We start from the raw sequence: 19,281 nt of genomic DNA on the forward strand, positions 1-19,281 counted from the left end.
CCACCCCCCATGTCATCGTCGATGTGCAACATACGAACTCATCAGTATTGGTCCCCGTGTGTCACATTCCTATCCTGTGCACCTGCTGCTTTTCCCTCCTGCATTCCTACTTGATACACCTGCTGCCACTATCCAAACCATCAGCCACTCTTCTCCAGTCCTCCCACCTTTTTGCTGCCCTTTCCCTCTCCATCTGACACAACCCCAGCAAAATCACAATCTTAGCAATGTTTATTCAGCTGGCATAATGTAACTGTACAGGTGTGTGTGCATGTGTGTAGAAACATTTGTTAGGTAGATACCACATTCCATCAGTAAATATGACAGATGACATGGTAGCTAATAACAGGCAGAAAATAGTACAAGCATCCCAAGATTTCTTTAAATATTTATACAATTCAAGAAATGCATAAGAAATACAGATATTTGATTAAAAAAATAATGATGTTTCAGAAGTAATGTCAGATGGTGTGCACACTGAGCCATCCTAGACACGAAGGTAAGAAAGCTACCTGGAGATGATCATGTCTGAATAGACTTTGTTAAAGCTAGAGCCAAAGCAATACAAAAGAAACTCACAAAATTGTTTACAGGATGTCTCTAGAAGAAGACAAGACCCAAAAACTGGAATCACACTGTAAGTACTCTATTTCACTAGCAAAGGAACTGACAAGACTACAGATTTCTTAGATTCCTCTCTGTAATGCACAATATATTCATTATGGCTGTTTGGCATTCAACTCTAATTTTTAAAAAAAATTAAAAAAATAAAAAAGTTAAATTTATTGACAACTGCATACAAAAACATTAATCCTAATCAGGGAATGAACAAGCTGGCTTAAGAAGTAGATACTAAACAATGTCATGAAGAAAGTCACAAAATGGGCTATGAGTATTAATATTACTTGTCCTGGGACTCACAGATTGTGAAAAGCTTGGTTTCAGCAAAATTTGTTCTGACAATGAGAAACAAGGTATTGATTCAACTCATGTTACTAGCCAGTGAAGAATATACAGAGTATTTCACAGTTACTATCACAGGCTTCTAGGTGTTGTAGAGTGGACATAATAAACAACGTTTTGGTAAGTAACCCATGCATGGAAATGCACCATTTGGGTATCAAATAAGTCTGAAAATCAGTCACTTTCAAATGGCCTGCTTCACGGTATGCACACAAACTGAGATGGGGAAGCTGACATCAGTCCTTGTCATAATTATAATATTAAATACTACTGCCGTCCAGCTACAACAATGGCTGTGAGAACCTGGTACATTAATAAATAAGAGGGTTGAGTGTGATTCTTGACGGATGTACCAGACTCTCAAATTTGGACCACTGTTCAAACTTATTTTACATCCAAATGGTACATTTCCAGACGTGGATTCCTTAGCAAAGCTTTATTTACTAAGCCCCCTCTACAACCACTGGAAGCCTGTAATAGGAACTGTGAAACACCCTGTATATAACAATGCTACTGCTTCCATTACACTTCATCCAGGTAGTAAGAAATTCAGAAATGAAATGAAAGAGGAGCCAAGCAAGGCGATATCATGTCTATAAAACTATTCCCTGCAGCCCTACAGGAAATATTCGTATCTTTAAACTGTGAAAGTGATGGAGAAATATGTGTTAATGGAATATGGAATATATCTGATCAGCCTTTGTTTTGTTGATGTCATTGCACTGTTTGCTTCTAGTGTAGAAAAATATGAACAAGAGGATGAACTGGATATGGTAATTTTGAAAGTAAGCCTGCACCTATAATCATTTACAATAAGACTAAAATAATGCATAATTAACACATAGAAAACAAAATGTACAAATTAACAATGAAGTCACAGAATCAGTAGGACAGCTGAAGACAAAAAACAAGATGAGCAATGTAAAAAGAAAAATGAAAATGGTTTGGAATGGTTTTGGTTAACTGACAAGATTTTCAAAAGTAAACTTCCTATGCAACTGAAAACTAAAGTTTAAAATTAGAGTGTACTCTCAGGTTTAACTTGTGCTATTAATATACATAATTTTAATGCAAAGATCATTAAAACATGAAGGTTGCTTAACAACCAATGGAAAAGTACATGTTAGTAATTATTAGGAAAGATTTGAACACAAGCAAATGGATCAGCGAACAGGTTGGAGTGTAAGATGTAATAAAAATGACATGGAAGTGTGCAGGGAATCTATTTAGGTAAACACATGGCAGATGGGCCATTGAAGATCTTCGTTGGATTGCTAGAGATAAGAAAAAGCTGAAACATCATTTAACAGAAGGTGGGTTAGCAAGCAGCAGCAGCACAGATGTATATAGCTAAAAAGTCTAAAGGAGGACTTTATCCAGAAGTGCGAATGTCAAACCCACAAAGATGATGATGATGATGATGATTGATGAGTGTGGTGATGATATAGAGTCACTTTCAGAACAATTCACTAAAATAATATCTCTATCTCTCTCTCTCTCATATAAGTAGTTACATCAGAGCATAATTTAGTAAGCAAAATCTAGTTATTTATTTTTTGTTTTATTTGTGTATTTGGTGTGATGAGACCATGTGGTGCAAAGCTTTCTTGGTCACAGAATTTCAGTACGCAATTACAGAATGATAATGAGAAAAATTATAAACAAAAGGAACCAAAGAATTAAGAAAACAAAAAAATTATGTGGGGGTGTACACATAAATATCACATAATATACAAAATGAATCTTTCACTCTGCAGCAGAATGTGCACTGAGCAAAGGATTAGTTCTGGAAACATCCCTCAAGGCTGTGACTGCGCCATTGACCTGTGATATCCTTCTTCCAGGAGTGCTAGGAAATGCAGGGTACACTGGAGATCTTCTGTGTGGTGTGGAAAGCTATTTTTCTGATCAGAAGAGCTTTCTGATATACTTTTTTTATTTAATTTTATATTTGTTAGTCTTAGTTTTCAGGGCCTGTAACTCACAACACTTTCTAAGAGCAAATGACGGAAATTAAGTTATAACTTAGTGTTGAAGTTAAAATCCTTGGTGATTTATTGCTTCATCTGTTCAAAATTACTTAACTGACTGCGAATTTCTTACTATTCAGATGTGACATATGAAAACTTGTGCTAGACTGGGACTCAAACTCAGGGTTCGTGCCTATTGCTAGCGGTCGTCTGAACCATTCCGGCTATCTGTGAGTCAGTCCGAGGAGCGTGCACGAATGGTCGAAGTGGTTAAGGTGACCGGTTGTGAAAATCAGGAAATTCGGGTTCAAGTCTCTGTTTGGCACAAATTTTCACACGCTACAATTGGGTAGCAGATCTATACATAATACAGCTGATGTCAAGACATTCGTAATCTGCGAATTAATTTCCGAGTATTTCAACACTGCCTTTCTTTCAGATGTATATATATTACAAGCCTGGGCTGGCACACAAAAATAGCAACATTGATCTCGATTTCCTTGCTTCATTCTGCCTATTGCGACAATCCAAGTACTGTTGCGAGCATTAGGTGACGAATTTAGGGAACTATGACCTAAGGACGTAGACAGTGTGAAACACGGAAATATTGGGTCGGCATGAATAGCCCAAGTGTTTAAGGTGGGAAAGCGGGAAACCCGGGTTCGAATGCCGATCCGACACAAATTTTTACATGTCAGAGTTGGGTAGCGGATCTATACCTAATACAGCTGATGTCAATGAATTCGCAGTCAGCGAATTAATTTTTTAGTATTTAATCGTCAATAGCGTCCTTTCTTTCAGACGTGTAGGCAAATGCTTCGTTTGTATTGACGATTGTTAAGTACTGATATTGATTCTATTTGATGCAATTTACAGCAGCGTCAGTACTATTATTACCGGCACAAAGTAAGCGCAACAGGGCTCTCACATTCCATCTTACCTAAATGTCGATCATCCGTCCGGCTTTGCTAATGGGACTTCATAATGCGCCACAAACGTGAACGAGTCGCAGCAACGGGCCTGATAAGCCCGATGATACAGAAGAACTGTCACAATTTCATCGGATTACTGTAAACTGCCTTACCTCTGGACGCATTTCCATTCGAATCGACTTCTCGGATTAAACGGAAAGACAGGCGCGAGAAGAGCGCGCCGCAATCTCTGCGAAGACTGGTCTGCTCCAACTAGCGAGAGCAAAGCGTTCCCGTTACCTGACTGCAGCCGCGGCGGCCAAGCAAGAAGCGTGGTGGGAGCAACTGTTGCGACCGCATCCGTGCCCGCTAGGGTCATTCTGTCGTCCCATCAATAATAATGGCACCAACAGCGATAACACACGCAGGTTTTTTCCATAGATGCGACGGAGTGTGACGACGCGTCAGGTCGTCAATAAGTGAGCAAACGTACCTGCAGGAATACTCAGAGTGCGCTATTTCTTTGTCATTATTATTATTATTATTATTATTATTATTATTCAACATTTACCATTGGTCGACAGCGAGACATCGACTAGTTATCCGAGACAGTCCTATTTTATCATTTAGGATACATCTCTATTAGATGCCGTGTTTCTTGACTCCTTGAAGAAATTCCAGTAAGTTCTTCACTGTCGTCTAGTGAGAAAAATGTGAATTTACGGAATATCGGACCAGTTTTGTGATTGGGTGCAGGACTTCTTAACTCATAGAACTCAATATGTCGTTCTGAGCGAATTGAAATCGTCAGGTTTACAGTAACTTCGGGAGAACTCGGTTTCCAAGTGAGTGTTGCGAGCCATTAGTGTTCACGATATACAGGGTGTTCGGAAATTCCCGTTATAATTTTCTAGGATTTGTAGAGGGGAATCAGTAAATAATATTCTGAATAGGAACCCATGTCCGGAAACGTACCGTTTCCGTTCCAGGACACTTTCAATTCAGATGTTTAACTCACTTCTGATTGAGGAGTTGAATTAGGGTGACGCAATACAGTTATTAGGAAACATAACAAAATATCCATTTATCACTTCAGCATATTTGTTTGTATTAACACTTACACATTACGTATTTACATTATTCCAAAACAAAAAGGAACTCATCATACTATACGTACAGTTAATACAAACAAATGTTTGTAGAAATGGCAAGAGCAAGCCATTAATGTTTTTCCCCTGGTCGGAAGGTCAGGTGTCACGACGTGGACATGTGGACGCAAAATGGTTAGTCTTTATGCACAGGTGTAGGAGTAGTTTGTGGCATGTTTGCGGGAAGACTGTTCGATGCAGAGGAAAGACAATCAACACACTGATGTGTGTACGTATCAAGGTCCTACTTATAGAAATATCTATATTTGTAGCCGTTACACCCTGCCTATAATATTTTCAGTATGTCAAATCTTGCAGCTTTGGCGTTAAAAAGTCTTTTCTTGTATATATTGCCTGCATAGTAGGTTAAGTTTCACTGTTGCTAGCAATACCAGAAGACATCGTATTTAGTTTAATGTCATGTCTCACAGGGAGAGTTTAGAAAATGTGCATTGTAGTTAAAGTTTATCAACTGAAAATAGATGAATAAGCCTGTCATCTGTACTAAAGCATTATAAACTTTGCTACTGCTATCCTAAGCTGTTGGAAGAATAAAAAAACAAAAGTGCATCAACCGGATAAAAACATATTAACCTGTGAGACATTTTTTGTATATATTCTGCACATTGTTAAATTATTATTTTTTAAAAATATTGTATAGACTGCTTTTTGCACCTTGTTTTTTTTCTGTTTAAAATATTATGTATGGTCCAAGATGCCAGACATACAGATTTTTGTAAGAAAACATAGTATCTGAAATATATTTGGACGAAAGAAAGATAAAACAAGTAAATATAGTTTGATAAAGTGTAGTCATTCGTTTTCTTTCATTCTACCCTGCCATATACATAACTGTTTACAACGTGCTGTTACATCTGCACTGCACACGTCTTTTTCTATAAGAATATTTGAATTCAATTTTACCGTAGGCAGACACACATCTGGATTGCACGTAGCCTTTCTATAAGGAGGGACACATTCACGCTTCATTAAAAGTGTGTTGAAATACGAATACCTACACTTTTAAACGTCAGTCAGACAACTAGATTTAGCGCTAGCTCTGCGCCGAAGCTGGCGACTGCAGCTATTGCTGCAGTGTCTGTGGTCCGGCCAGCTCTCTCCGGCAACAGTGCAAAACAGCGCGAGCAAAGAAGGGGGCTCATCCCAGTGTGGTATTTGCTTAAAATAAATACACAAACAACCGTATTCTTCCCTAGCGTAGCACAAATGAACATATCGAAAATTAGGGTAACTGGACTTTAACTCACGAGAATCAGTGTGTATGACATCAGAGGAGGGGGGGGGGGGGGGGGGGGGAGTGGGAACCCAGAGGCCATCTTGAATTCTATACTTACCACAAGTGAGTTACTTCCACCAGTTGTAAATCAGACCTGAAGTCGTTCATAGCTCTTCAACCAATATGGCAATGCACTATCTTGGATTTTCCACCAACTTATACTTAAGGCAACAGCCCTACTTCTACAGTGATATCATATGAGTATTGGGAGGTGGGGGGGGGGGGGGGGTGTGGACCCCCACAAGCATAATCAAGCTATTTTGAATTTCCCACCGACTTTTGAGTTGCCCACTATTTTGCACATTGCGTAATCTGGGCTATTGGGAGAAGTCCGGCATCAGCACGTGATGTCATAGGGGGAACAGGGAAGTCCGATGATGTCATTTACGATGTTGTATATTGTGAAGAGGGATGGTAATATCCTTTGTTCCCGAAGTGTCCTAGCCTACCTGCTGTAATATAGCTTGGCGAAACTTGGATCATACATAGAAAAAATTGCTAGAATATAGTAAAGAAGGCAACTGAAAAAAAAACACGCTAAGAGACTAACAGACATACACTTTTATTCACAGACAATAATTACACTGAAGTCACCGCGATTTATGATGGTTTGTGGCAACAAATAACGCTTTTTTAAATTTTTTTTACTTTTTTTGGAGCAAACAGGACTCTATCGCCGTAGTGCTCAGTCAGTTTGTTTTTGAGAGTTTTAACGGTCACTGTATCTCCTGCAAGAGGTTCATTGGCTTTCTGCAATAAATCGTGCAGTGAAACTTGACATTCCTCTGAAGAATCTACAAAGCTGCATACTTCTTGGAAAACAGCATCAAAGTTGATATCATGAGGGCGATCTCGTTTTCGAACGGAAGAGGGGCTCGACACTAATTTAGCATAGCAATTTTGATAATATCCAGCTTCTGCAAATACTGAGTACAAAACACCCTTGATGCGTTCGGCAACCTTTTCTACTGAAATTATCATCGCGTTTCTCAGATTTCTTAAGAAGTGTGTGTTTAAGAGTTAATGGACGAACTTCACACTTTCCACGACATTTTGTATTTTTTTTTTCAGCCTCTAAGTCGCATTTTTCAGCACATATGAAACTCTTTTTTGAAACTAAATGAATAAGACGAAGATCTTACTCTTCTATCATCTACTATTGCAGCTTTCTGGTTAATTAGTTTCTTTACATGACGTTGCTTAATATATACCCATGAACATACCGGTACCTTATGCACTTCAATCATTCCAACGTTTTGTGGAAGAGTATGAGCCACATACTTCCGTTCCTTGCTGAGGCGTATCAAAGTTTCCAACCCCTTCGTCACTTTTGATGTGTCTCCTTCCGAAATAGATTTAGTTTCATGGTGAATAACGAAATAGTTTTGAGATTTCATGGCAAATGTCTCTAAGTACACTCGTTACTAGTAAGCATTCACTACACATCCTGGCTTTCTTCATATCGATACTGAATTTGATATATCTGTCTATTTGGCGGAATCAGGATGCAAGTTCAGTTTGCCAAGATTTTTCCCTGGGGTAGGGGTGGGAAGGGGGGGGGGGAGGGCGTAGAGAGGAGGCGACCCCTGTCTTGGTCCTCGCCAATATTCCCTCTGTTGTAGAGCTTGGAGTATACGGAAAACGCCTGTCCACTTGACCGAAAAAGGTGTTCTTCATACCCCAAAAGTTACACCAAGACACATTCAAACTAGATTCAGGGCAGCCAAGAGGTCAGAGTCAGTGCCGTTGAAGCCAAAGTAGGACTCCCTCCAGGGGCATGCAATTGAATTACAGACAAGTTACTATCTGGTTCTTCATTTGTGTGACCACGGTGTCCATAGTTGTTGTACGAGGGCAGTTCAATAAGTAATGCAACACATTTTTTTCTGATACAGGGGTTGTTTTATTCAGCATTGAAATACACCAGGTTATTCCCCAATCTTTTAGCTACACAACACTATTTTTCAACGTAATCTCCATTCAATGCTACGGCCTTACGCCACCTTGAAATGAGGGCCTGTATGCCTGCACGGTACCATTCCACTGGTCGATGTTGGAGCCAACGTTGTACTGCATCAATAACTTCTTCATCATCCGCGTAGTGCCTCCCATGGATTGCGTCCTTCATTGGCCCAAACATATGGAAATCCGACGGTGCGAGATCGGGGCTGTAGGGTGCATGAGGAAGAACAGTCCACTGAAGTTTTGTGAGCTCCTCTCGGGTGCGAAGACTTGTGTGAGGTCTTGCGTTGTCATGAAGAAGGAGAAGTTCGTTCAGATTTTTGTGCCTACGAACACGCTGAAGTCGTTTCTTCGATTTCTGAAGATAGCACAATACACTTCAGAACACATCTCGAACGAGTGTGTTCGCACGCTCCGCCATTGCAGGAGTCACAGCTGTGCACGGCCGGCCCGCACGCGGGACATCAGACAGTCTTGCTTGACCTTGCGGCGATGATGACACACGCTTTGCCCAACGACTCACCGTGCTTTTGTCCACTGCCAGATCACCGTAGACATTCTGCAAGCGCCTATGAATATCTGAGATGCCCTGGTTTTCCGCCAAAAGAAACTCGATCACTGCCCGTTGTTTGCAACGCACATCCGTTACAGACGCCATTTTAACAGCTCCGTACAGCGTTGCCACCTGTCGGAAGTCAATGAAACTATATGAGACGAAGCGGGAATGTTTGAAAATATTCCACAAGAAATTTCCGGTTTTTTCAACCAAAATTGGCCGAGAAAAAAAATGTGTTGCATTACTTATTGAACTGCCCTCGTATAATTACTAAGGTATTTCAAATCCGTCCATACTTAAGTAAAAAATCACACTTCAGTAGCTTATGAAAAGAACTGTGTTTAGATCTACTACTAAATCAAACTTGTAAATATATTTGATTCCAGGTCACTGACGACGTTTTACTTGAACAAAACGAAAGAAGTATGGTAAGAAACAGAAATTCTTAGTAGTTGTTTACACGAATTTTAAATGCCTTAAGTAATTACTATATCGAGTACTGCTGCGAAAACCAGTTGTTCCGTGTAAGTAAGACCATAAAATAACTGTTGAAGGAGTTTTAGTACTTATATAGTTGAAGATACAAATTTTTCGGAGTTTACTGAGATACAGTCGGTGAGCAGCGGACGGATGAACTGCAGTTAGAGTCTCGTCAACATTCCGTTCGTTCAAGACGGAGCACTAACTCACATGGAAAAATATTAGGATATAAAGTGGTAGCCGCCGTGCAGAAGCATCATGCCGGCATTCTCTTGAAGGGAGTTTAGAGGCCTCCAGGGAACGGGCAACCTGGACTCCGCTTCTCCTGAGTAACAGCTCAGTTGCCTAAACCACTTCTTTACCCAAGAGTTGTTGCTCATTTACCCTTACTTTTTTAGCCGTGGCCTTGGGATGTCGTCGACGATACGGTAAACTCTAATCTCCGTCTCTTTTAGGTCGCGCGCTTGCGGATGATCGCTACTCGCCGTGACCCCCGGGACACCGTTACTCGTCCTAGTCGCCGCTTCGTGATGTCACCGAGGGGAGTAACGCCGGCTGGGAATGCACTGCTGATGTACGATTGCAGCTTTTCGCCGACACGTTTCTGCACTGTTTCACAGTTTTATTCAGTGCCTCTCGCCGTTGCAGTTCTGGTATCTCGTTTCTTCCCTCATTTCATTCTTGCTTCGAACTCACTAACAGGCACGGATCTGAATCCCCCCGCCCCTCCCCCTCTCCGCGAAACAACATTTTACTAAAAGCGTTTATACTTTTACATATAAGGGGCAGTCTAACGAAAACGAGACACATGGAAAAAAGGGAGCAAGTACTTTGTTAATTCAAAAGTAATCGTCATAACTGCCAATACATTAATGTCTCTGTGAGACAAGATGGTCAGTGCCTTCATGGCTCTGAGCACTATGGGACTTAACTTCTAAGGTCATCAGTCCCCTAGAACTTAGAACTACTTAAACCTAACTAACCTAAGGACATCACACACATCCATGCCCGAGGCAGGATTCGAACCTGCGACCGTAGCGGTCACGCGGTTCCAGACTGTAGCGCCTTTAACCGCTTGGCCACACCGGCCGGCTCAGTGCCTTCATGAAAAAATGTTTGCAGTTGGTCACGAATGTCTTTCTTCAGGGCTCCACAAACATGGAAATCGTCTGGAGAAAGATCGGGACTGTATGTACGAGGGTCGTTCCGAAAGTAATGCCTCCTATTTTTATTCACGGAAACTACAGGAGAAACATAAATCACAACACCACAGCTAAATAGAGCAATATTTCAACTAAAGGCTGTCATTTTTCCAAGCACTTTTGCCAACGATGAACCACAGCCTGCATGCCTCGCTTGAAGATCGGAACCGGCTGAGACTAATCACTTTCTTACGGCTTTGACAACAGCATCCGAGTCTTGAAAATGTTCGCCACGTAGTCCATCTTTCAGAGGTCCAAACAGATGGAAGTTTGAAGGCGCTAAATCAGGACTGTAAGGTGGATATGGTAAAACAGTCGACCGAATTTTGCAGTAAGTTGCGCGGTCGCAAAACTGGTGTGGAGCCAGTTGTTATCATGTTGCAGGCGAAAGTTGGTGTTTATCTCTGGCCATACTCTAAAAAATCGGGTTTTCAGCTAGGTCAATGTCGTATTGTAGCGTGCTGAATTGACAGTTTCACCAGGCTCCAGGACATCCAAAAGAACCGCATGTCGCCATTCCATGGATTGTCTTTGGGATACCATCTCGTAGTGGTGACGCCACGTCTCATCTCCAGTGACAATGCTATTCAGAAAATTATCACCTTCAGCTTCATATTGGTCCAGCAGGTCCCGACAAACTTCCATTCAATGAGTTTTGTTTTTTCTTGTTTTTCTATAAACATCCGCGAGACCCATGTCGCACAGGCTTTTGCGATAACCGAGACGTACCAATATTGTTTCCAAGGCATTACAGCCGACATTCAGCTTTGCACACAATTCTCTGGTCGTTATCCGCCGGTCACTGATGAGTTGATCAAGACGCTCTTCACTGCGAAGGATAACAGCTGTGCAGGGTCGACCGGGCCGTGGCTTGTCATGCACACCCCTTTCACCACCTTCAAGATGTTGTACCCATCGCCTCACATTGCTCACGTCTATTTATCGTCTCCATAAACCTTTAGCTAGTGTCAATGGTTTTAAATCGGCGCAATTTCTTCAGCAATGAGGAATTCAATCACACATCGCTGTTTTATAAGCGCGTCCATATCAGACTCCATTTTGGAACACTCTTCTGCTGACGCCAACTACCACAGAACAACGGAACCACCCGAAAATGAAAGAGGAAGTTAAAACATTAGCACTACACCACCGACAACTGTAGCAGACATCCAGAGTCACCACAAGACAAGAGGAAGCATTACTTTCGGAAAGACTCGCAAGACAACATCTTGAAGGTGGTGAAAGGGGTGTGCATGACAAGCCACGGCCCGGTCGACCCTGCACAGCTGTTATCCTTCGCAGTGAAGAGCGTCTTGATCAACTCATCAGTGACCGGCGGATAACGACCAGAGAATTGTGTGCAAAGCTGAATGTCGGCTGTAATGCCTTGGAAACAATATTGGTACGTCTCGGTTATCGCAAAAGCCTGTGCGACATGGGTCTCGCGGATGTTTATAGAAAAACAAGAAAAAACAAAACTCATTGAATGGAAGTTTGTCGGGACCTGCTGGACCAATATGAAGCTGAAGGTGATAATTTTCTGAATAGCATTGTCACTGGAGATGAGACGTGGCGTCACCACTACGAGATGGTATCCCAAAGACAATCCATGGAATGGCGACATGCGGTTCTTTTGGATGTCCTGGAGCCTGGTGAAACTGTCAATTCAGCACGCTACAATACGACATTGACCTAGCTGAAAACCCGATTTTTTAGAGTATGGCCAGAGATAAACACCAACTTTCGCCTGCAACATGATAACAACTGGCTCCACACCAGTTTTGCGACCGCGCAACTCACTGCAAAATTCGGCCGACTGTTTTACCATATCCACCTTACAGTCCTGATTTAGCGCCTTCAAACTTCCATCTGTTTGGACCTCTGAAAGATGGACTACGTGGCGAACATTTTCAAGACTTGGATGCTGTTTTCAAAGCTGTAAGAAAGTGGTTAGTCTCAGCCGGTTCCGATCTTCAAGCGAGACATGCAGGCTGTGGTTCATCGTTGGCAAAAGTGCTTGGAAAAATGACAGCCTTTAGTTGAAATATTGCTCAGCGTTTTTTATGGTGAGTAACACGAGAGATGAGGATTCAGAGTTGCGTGAAGCATCTCTCTCGTGTGTTCAATATGAGTTTTCCACACCCCAAGCAATACTATCAACTAATGTACTGAAAAAAGCCATTCCTAGCAAACATCACGCAAATGCAGAGGTGAGAAAAAATCAAACTTTGTCTTTATTCCACCAAAATATATGTAGCCTCAAGAATAAAATAGACCAGTTGCTAATAAATTTAAAAGACGAGTGTGAAAGTGAGCCTGATATACTGTGTTTCTCAGAACATCACGTTAAGAATGGGATCCACATGATACAGATTGAGAACTTTAGATTAGCTACTCATTACTGTAGATCTGTTATGGAAAAAGGTGGTGTTGCAATATTTATAAAAAATAATATAGTGTATAAATCCCTAGATTTAAGCAAATACTGTGATGAACAACATTTTGAGGTGTGTGGCATTGAGTTAACAGCAGATAGTGCAACTGTTATTGTTCTGGCTGTTTACAGGGCACCTGCTGGAAATCTAAATGTATTTCTAAGACAAACTGAATCACTTCTGGTCCACCTATGTAGGAAAACTAAATCTATCATTGTTATGGGTGACTTCAATGTGGACCTTTTAACAGAAAATAGAAACAAGACAGATTTTGAACATTTAATGTACTGTTACAATTTAGTACCACTTGTGAACACTCCAACTAGAGTAACTGCCAGCTCTAGCACTTTAATAGATAATGTATTTGTAGATAAGGATATTTGCAATAATTTAACCATGAAAAATATTATAAATGGTCTCTCTGATCATGAAGGGCAATTCCTCACTCTAAACCAAATGAATGTACAAAGAAAAGAAAATTTCATTTGGAAAACATTTAGGATTATAAACAGACACACCACTGAAACCTTTAATCAGCAATTACGGCTTGTGGACTGGTCTCCTGTATATGCTACAGTTGATGTTAATTCAAAATTTAATATATTTATCAATGAAGTTACAAGCCTTTTTGAAGAAGCATTTCCTAAAAAATCAGTGAGAGAAAACCTGTGCAAATCTGGAAACAAGCCTTGGATTACTAAAGGCATCAAAATCTCTTGTAAAACAAGAAGAGAACTATATGCTGCAGCCAGGAGTTCAAATGATAACAGTAGGATTACACACTATAAAATCTACAGTAAAGGTCTGAATAAGACAATTCAGGCAGCAAAGAACATGTGCTTGAAGGCAGAAATTGACAACTCGAGCAATAAAGTAAAAACTATCTGGAAATTTGTAAAGAAGGAAACCGGGAAAAATGCAGTTTGTAGTGAAAATATCCAAATCAAAAGTGAGGGTAATCTTGTTAGCGATCCAAAAACAGTTGCAGACACATTCAACTACAATTTTTTAACAGTAACAGAAAAAATAGGTTTACAAGGGTCCATGAAGCAAGCCATCATTCTTTTGAAAGCTAGAGTACCTGGTTTAGTGCAACACATGAAGGTAAAAACAGTCACTGTTCAAGAAATTGAAAGAGTTATTAAATCCCTGAAAAGTAAAAACTCTGCTGGAATTGACAACATTTCTAACAAATTATTAAAATACTGCTCCAGCCATGTAAGTAAAGTCCTTTGCCACATTTTTGATGCATCACTTAAGCAAGGAATAGTTCCTGAGAGGCTTAAGTATGCAGTTGTAAAACCGCTGTATAAGAAGGGGGATAAGACGGATACTGCTAACTATAGGCCAATATCACTACTGACAAGCTTTTCAAAAGTTTTAGAGAAACTAATGCATGCCAGGATAGTTAAGCATCTCAGTGAACACAATAGCTTCAGCAAAAGTCAATTTGGATTTCAGAAAGGTTTGTCAACAGAAGATGCAATATTTGCATTTACTGGCAAACTCTTGGAATCTATCAACAAAAAACTCAAAGTGATTGGCATATTTTGTGACCTAAGAAAAGCATTTGACTGTGTAAATCACGAAATTCTGTTACAAAAAGCTGCACATCTCGGTATAAGTGGTGCAGCAGGGAAATGGGTCGACTCATATCTGTCAAACAGAAAACAAAAAGTTGTAGTAGATAGTCAAGATGGTGTCCCTATATCTTCAGAATGGGGTACCATCTCATGTGGAGTGCCGCAGGGCTCAGTTCTGGGCCCCCTACTTTTTATTATATTTATAAATGATCTTCCTCTCTCTACGGAACATTGTAGATTCACCATTTTCGCGGATGACACTACACTACTTATTGATAATTCGGAAGATAAGCTTGAGGTAACGGCAAATAAGATTTTAAATGAAACGGTGAACTGGTTCAACATTAATGGTCTTATTTTAAATTACTGTAAAACAAACTACATTCAGTTCCACAAAATATCCAAAGATGAGGAAATATTTGTAAAGGTAGGTGAGCAGACAATAAACAGGGTAGATTCCTCAAAATACCTAGGCTTGCATATTGATAGCAAACTGAATTGGTCCAGCCACATCGTGGATCTGTGCAAAAGACTAAGTTCAGCAACATATGCATTGCGCATTGTTTCTTCTTATAGAAATATGGAAACCATGAAGTCAGCATATTATGGTTACTTTCATGCAATTATGGCATTTGGAATTATATTTTGGGGAAATCAGCCACTGGCTAAAAAAGTACTGTGTGTGCAAAAAAGAGCCATAAGGATCATGTGTGGAGTCAATCCTAGAGCCACATGCAGGAATCTTTTTAAGAAGCTTGAAATACTTACATCCACTGCGCAATATATATTCTCATTGATGTGCTTCATAAGGAAAGAAAAATCCATCTTTAAGCTGAATAGTGCATATCACAGTCACAATACTAGAAGGAAACATGATATCCACTATGAACAGCCAAATCTAAGTATGGTGCAGAAAGGAGTCCATTTCAGTGGCTGTAAGATTTTTAATGCCCTCCCTTCAAGAATTAAGTGTTTGATAGATGATGATCTCCTGTTCAAAAAAACCTTAAGGCAGTTCCTATTGCAAGGATCATTTTATACATTAGAAGAGTTCCTGAACTACAGTGTTTAACATCTCTTGTATTGTAAAATGCAAATGTATGCCCAAATTTGTATTTGTAATACCGAATATTTTTATTGTGAACATATATTTTGCAATATTTATTTCTTTGTAACACTTATTATTTTGTAATCTTTATCTCTCTCTAAAATGTATTTTTGTAGTGGGACCTAAGTTACTGTTCACTGTTTTTTGTTTTGTAATCTCTATATCTAAAATGTATTTTTTTGTAGTGGGACCTAAGTTACTGTTTACTGTTTTTGTTTTGTTTTATGTATTACCATAAATTCTGGCCAAAAGCTTGTAAAATTGACACGTTCCATATCCTGTGATACTGTCACAACATGGATCACCGGAACAAGAGATAAATAAATAAATAAATAAAGTAGTAAATATTCCAGAATTCGAATCGAGAACATCTGCCAACACGAGTAACGTAGAAGTAAATATCCTCGGAATAGTTAAAAAATGGTTCAAATGGCTCTGAGCACTATGGGACTCAACTGCTGTGGTCATCAGTCCCCTAGAACTTAGAACTACTTAAACCTAACTAACCTAAGGACATCACACACATCCATGCCCGAGGCAGGATTCGAACCTGTGACCGTAGCGGTCGCGCGGTTCCAGACTGTAGCGCCTAGAACCCATCGGCCACTTCGGCCGGCCTCGGAATAGTGAAGTAACTCAAATCACTTAATAAAAGCAAATCTTCTGGTCCAAACTGTATACCAATTAGGTTCCTTTCGGAGTACACTGATGCATTAACTCCACACGTAACAATCACATACAACCGTTCGCTCGACGAAAGAACCGTACCCAAAGACTGGAAAGTTGCAGATGTCACACCAATGTTCAAGAAAGGTAGTAGGATTAATCCACTAAATTACAGGCCCATATCGTTAACGTGGATATGCAGCAGGATTTTGGAACATATATTGTGTTCAAACATTATGAATTACCTCGAAGAAAACTGTCTATTGACACATAGTCAACATGGGTTTAGAAAACATTGTTCCTGTGAAACACAACTAGCTCTTTATTCACATGAAGTGTTGAGTGCTACTGACGAGGGATTTCAGATCGATTCCGTATTTTTGGATTTCTGGAAGGCTTTTGACACTGTACCACACAAGCGGCTTGTAGTGAAATTGCGTGCTTATGGAATATCGGCTCAGTTATGTGACTGGGTTTGTGATTTCCCAGAGAGGTCACAGTTCGTAGTAATTGACGGAAAGTCATCGAGTAAAACAGAAGTGATTTCTGGCGTTCCCCAAGGTAGTGTTATAGGCCGTTTGCTGTTCCTTATCTATATAAACGATTTTGGAGACAATCTGAGCAGTCCTCTTAGGTTGTTTGCAGATGATGCTGTCGTTTATCGACTAATAAAGTCATGAGAAGATCAAAACAAATTGCAAAACGATTTAGAAAAGATGTCTTAATGGTGAGAAAATTGGCAGTTGACCCTAAATAACGAAAAGTGTGAGATCATCCACATGAGTGCTAAAAGGAATTCGTTAAACTTTGGTAACACGATAAATCAGCCTAATCTAAAAGCCGTAAATTCAACTAAATACTTAGGTATTACAATTACGAACAACTTAAATTGGAAGGGACACACAGAAAACGATGTGGGGAAGACTAACCAAAGACTGAGTTTCATTGGCAGGACACTTAGAAAATGTAACAGATCTACTAAGGGTACTGCCTACACTACGCTTGTCCGTCCACTTTTAGAATATTGCTGCGCGGTGTGGGATCCTGGGAGAGAGTGTCACAGAAATGATACAGGATTTGGGCTGGACATCATTAAAAGAAAGGCGTTTTTCGTTGATACTGAATCTTCTCACGAAATTCCAATCACCAACTTTCTCCTCCGAATGCGAAAATATTTTGTTGGCACCGACCTACATGGAGAGAAACGATCACCACGATAAAATAAGGGAAATCAGAGCTCGTACGGAAAGATATAGGTGTTCGTTCTTTCCGCACGCTATACGAGATTGGAATAATAGGGAATTGTGAAGGTGGTTCGATGAATCCTCTGCCAGGCACTTAAATGTGATTTGCAGAGTATCCATGTAGATGTAGATGTAGATGTAGTATGTGTAGGGGCTTCCCAGCGAAACTTCTGCAGCGTAGTCTAAGCATGTGGGCAGACGCACATGTTGCCAAGTTTGCCTCGAGTACACTGGAGATGTTTCGCTGGGAAGCCCTTACACATCCTACATACACATTGAGTCTTTCCCAATGAGATTTCCATATTTTTGGGGCCCTGGAGAAAGACATCCCCAACCGTAGTTTACTGATCTGATCTAATCTAATCTAATCTACTTTTTTCCATCTGTCTCGTTTTCATTTGACCGCCCCGTATGCACATATCAACTTCGGTTTTCCTTAGATAATTATCAGAAAACAAAGTAGCATGGAAACAGTCAAAGTACGAAGGAATTGTAGCAAATTACAAAGTATGTTTAACAAAGGATACTTTTCAGTCGCTCCCTTGAGGACTACCCGCAGTGTGTCCTGACCGCCTACAGAGAAAATTCTAGTCAGGTAAAGGCGCCCGTTCACTTACTGGCCATACCCGCTATCAATAACAAATCTGACACGGTTCGTGAGACCACAGGTAGAACCGAAAAAGAACAGGAAGTTTAGCAATGCAAGACTGAACGGGTGAGACCTTCCACAAGGAATAAAAATAACGAAAGAGCTATGCTGACGTAGTAGAAGAGCATTTCTGTCATTTACACGCCCGCATATCCATAGTCTGGAGATTAGTACTCACGATCGTAGTGCTACGTGAAATACTGATCATGTTGAGTGCACACGTCGATTATATGTCCCATAAATTATTATTCTTGTAAGTTATGCTAAAGCGACATACTGAACATTAACGAGAACAAATTATTATTATCTTATTAAAACATTTTATACAGTATATTGTTATTATTATTACCTGCTAGGCAACTACGGTACGTTAAAACTGGAGTGAGAGCAAATTATGTATAGAAGAGGAGAAAAATAAGAAACTGTGCCCCCCCCCCCTCTCACACACACACACAGAATCCATTCCTGGATCCGTGTCTGTTCACCAAGCAGGTTCTACGATATCTCTCTTAACTATTTTTTTGCTGTATTCCATGTCGAAGTGGTTGCAGTTTCCCCTCTACCTTCTATCGAACGAGATGGCGCAGTCAGGATACTGAACCAGGCTTCGAGTGCAGCAGGGATGCCCGTCCAATAATCGTTATGTCGGTTTTGCGTGGTTTCCTTAAATAACTTGAGTCGAATCCCGCCACGACGGCTCCAACAAGGTCACGGCCGATTCCTTGAAATACCGCGCCTTTCATCTCGATTTAGATATTGCGTGCCTTCTCTGCATAACGGCTGGAGGACTTCGTCATTAAAGACTGAAGAAGTTTCTCGTCTTCACAAGTTAACTGTATATTTATTTCACTACTACTGAGTGTTATTCTGAGTAACTTACCATCTTCGGCTGATTATTCGGACTTAGCTAAACAATTTCCAAGTTTAACAAGGGACTTAAGAACACGAAAGGAAAATAACATGTGCGAAGTAAATTAAATGGACTGAACTGAAATGAATCGATCGATGAAATCGTGTAAACATGAAGCTGTACTAGTACAAATCGACCAGATATGCTGAGCCTGCAATATAATAATTATTTCGTGACCACTAAAACTTTGTGCCAGG

At 40.3% G+C, this 19,281-nt stretch overlaps 1 protein-coding gene across 3 annotated transcripts in view; it reads right to left on the reverse strand.

Annotated features, from left to right (window-relative positions):
* The window catches only part of LOC126185043 (coiled-coil domain-containing protein 177-like), a 318,163-nt gene that overhangs the window by 181,294 nt on the left and 117,588 nt on the right, over positions 1–19,281 (reverse strand). The window contains exon 1 of one of the 3 annotated variants that reach the window (XM_049927792.1): positions 4,018–4,140. The exons of the other annotated variants lie outside the window; for them this stretch is intronic. The gene's annotated coding sequence lies outside the window, so the exon portion shown is untranslated. Of the gene's footprint in view, positions 1–4,017; positions 4,141–19,281 lie in introns of those variants that run through there. 3 annotated transcript variants of the gene reach the window in all.

Source organism: Schistocerca cancellata, chromosome 4 (genome assembly GCF_023864275.1).
Source record: "Schistocerca cancellata isolate TAMUIC-IGC-003103 chromosome 4, iqSchCanc2.1, whole genome shotgun sequence".
In the NCBI taxonomy this organism is placed as follows: Eukaryota; Metazoa; Arthropoda; class Insecta; order Orthoptera; family Acrididae; genus Schistocerca; species Schistocerca cancellata.